The sequence below is a fragment of the Zalophus californianus genome, chromosome 6, assembly GCF_009762305.2.
Source record: "Zalophus californianus isolate mZalCal1 chromosome 6, mZalCal1.pri.v2, whole genome shotgun sequence".
In the NCBI taxonomy this organism is placed as follows: domain Eukaryota; kingdom Metazoa; phylum Chordata; class Mammalia; order Carnivora; family Otariidae; genus Zalophus; species Zalophus californianus.
In genome coordinates, this window is record NC_045600.1 from 1200466 (window position 1) to 1203405 (window position 2940).

A 2940-nucleotide genomic window follows, 5' to 3' on the forward strand; every position below is an offset into this window, starting at 1 on the left:
GGATGCTCACGAGCCCCACGGGCCAGGGTCTCCAAGAGGCCCCACAGCAGACCCCTTTCCTGGCCTGCCTCTGGAGGGACAGGGCTTCCAGAGAGGATTTGCTACAGTCTGCTGGGCTCCCGTCTAGCCCACCCGGGTCCCCCGACGTCCCACGTGGACTCGGGTTTGGACATGGCTAGCCCCACGGGGAGGAGGGGCCGGGGATGGACCCCTGGGGGCAGGCGTGCGCTATGGGCCCCTCCCCCCAGGGCCAGGAGCCCCTGCTCCCTCTCTGGTGGGGGGAGTGTCTCAGTACAGAGGGACCTGGAGCCCAGCAATGAGCCTGTGGCCAGGGCTCCGAGAGACGCTGGGCTCCTTCGGCTCCCACGGGGGGGACAGAAGTTCCCATGGAGGAGGAGGAGTGGTCACACAGAGGTCACTCATGGAGAGTCCCAGCCGAGGACGGCGCTGCCGGCCCGCCCTGCTTAGTCCTCTCTTCCTGTTCCCTCCCTCCATTCCCCTGGGCTCCCACCGGGACCCTGGCTCTGACCCCTCTGGGTCCCGGACCCTCTTCTCTCACATGGGGACCCCACCGGTTCCTTTCTCCCGGCATTGCCATGGGGCAAACACCATAATGCAGGGGTAAGTGGGGTGTGAGGGGCAGGCTTCCTGTCCTTGGCCTTCCTGGGGGACAGCAGCACCCCCGGCTCCCCCCACCTCCCACTGCCAGCCCGTGGGAAGTGACTGAACAGGGGCAGGAGGGCCTGAGACTCTGGGCTCCGAATGTTTTGAAGGCCGGCCAGGGCGAGCAGGCCTCGGGTGGCCGGCAGGGGCCTGGGTGTTTCTGGGAGCAAGGCGGAGTGGAGCTGGAGCACAGAGGCTGGCCGTGTAGACGAGGAAAAGGCGGGCTGGTGGCAGAAGGGAGCGAGAAGGCAGGAAGGGTTGTCTGCTGAGCGCTTGGAACGCCCACTGGAGCCGCGGAGGGGAGGGAGATGTGCCGGAGTCCCATCAGACGGGGTGCTTCCCTCTGCAGAAGGGGGCTGCTGGCCGGGGGCCCTTCCTGGGGGAGACTGGGGCTCAGGGGGCCACCATGGGGGTTCACATGGGATCTGCAGGGCCGGATGCTGGCCGGCAGGGGCACCAACTCCCCCAAGCCCAGTCTATAAATAGCTGGCGGGTCTTTGGGGGAGACGGGCTTTTCTATAAACAGCCCTGTCCTGGCTGGGCAGCTGGGCCCGGCCTGTCACACGGCCTTGCCTGAATTAGAACACGTCCCTGTGGCGGCCTGTGCACCGTGGGCCTGTCACCGGGGTAGTGGCAGTACAGGTCACCGAGCCTGGGGGGCTCACTGTGGGAGCAGGGCGGGCCCGAGGGAGCGGGTGGGCTCGGCCACCTGGGGCTTCCACCCTGGGTCACAGCGCCCCACGGACCGCCTCACGCGCGGTGGGCCTGGACAGACCCCTCAGACGCCTGCACAGGTGCTCACATCCTCGAGTGCAAAACGGGGCCACCGCTTTGGAAGACACCTCGCAGTTTCCTAAACAGTTACTGAGCCGGCCTGTGAGAAACCAAAACCCACGTCCACACGCAGACCAGCCTGTGGATATTCACAGCAGCTTCCCACGGAAACCCCCCCCCCGGGGGTGTCCACACCGTGAGGCAGGGCGAGGCCCACCCAGACGGCGGAATCCCACCCCACCACATGCTACAACATGGTGAATCTCGAGCACACGCTACGTGGGAGAAGCCGGCCACGAAAGGCCATGTAGTGGGACTCCATTTATAGGAAACGTCCACAGAAAGCAAATCTATGGAGAGAAAAAGCAGATTTGGGGGCTGGGGGAGGCGGCATGGGGAGTGGCTGCTAAGGGAACTTTGGGGGGATGACGGAATATGTTCTAGAACTGATCCCGGTGCTCGAAGGCCTTGTAAATCCGCCGAAGACTCAGCGGGTGAGATTTCTGCATGGACGTTCTGGGCTCCCCTCGCCCCCACTCTGGGGTCTGTCTGGCACCGGCTCTGCCCCCGTCCCGGGGGTGTTTTGGAAGCAGGCAGGCCCGCCTCCGCCCACCCACGTCAGCACAGCCGCTGGGAAAGGTCACTGCACGTTTGCCCGCTGCTCCTGAATGCCACGTCGCTGCTCCCGGGGCCAGCTCTTTTCTTCTTTATTGGTCTGAGCCTCTGCAGACGCCAGCCTCGGGAGCACACACCTGGGGCAGGGGTGGGGTAGGGGGAGCTGGCAGCCACCAGGCCTGGGTCCTCGGCCTCCTCTCAGCCCAGCGCGGGGAGAGCCCGGTCCCTCTGGAGGAGGCAGCGGTAGGGACAGTCATTCTGGCGACAAGGCGGCCAGGCCCTGGCCGTGGCAGCCAGGGCTGGGGGTACCGGGACGGGGGCCAGGCGCATGGGATCCCTCCCGCCTCCATTTGCTGAGCGGGGGGACCACGGCCTGTTTGTGGTGATGCCGGCCAGCCTGCCCCTAGCCCAGGCCCTAGGGTCCTCCCTCCCGCCACCTATGCCCAACTCAGCTACCACAGAAGAGCAGAGATGCATAAACAATCATATTTCAGTTAAAAACCACTCAGCTCCAGCCCAGCCACAGGTTGAGAGGCAGAGCTGGGAGCAGGGGACCGGGGCTGGGTGAGGAGGCAGCGGGTGGGGGTGTGGGAGCTCCAGCTCTGCCTGGCTCCCATGGCTTTGTGGGGAGAGGTCTGTGAGGGCCTGTCTCCAGAAGCATCTGGGCACCAGGTGGCTGGAGGGCAGGGCGCAAGCTGAGAGGCGCCCCGGGGACATAGCCACTGCCCACCTGCCCGTAGGGGTGCTGTGGTGCATGCGGGTGCAGGCGTGGGCATCGGCATTCAGAAAGCAGACCACAAGAGGGCTGGGGGCGTGCAGGCTGTCCAGGAGGGGGCAGGGGGCCGGGCCTGGTGCCTGCCGGGGTCTCGGCCAGAATGCCCCCGAGCA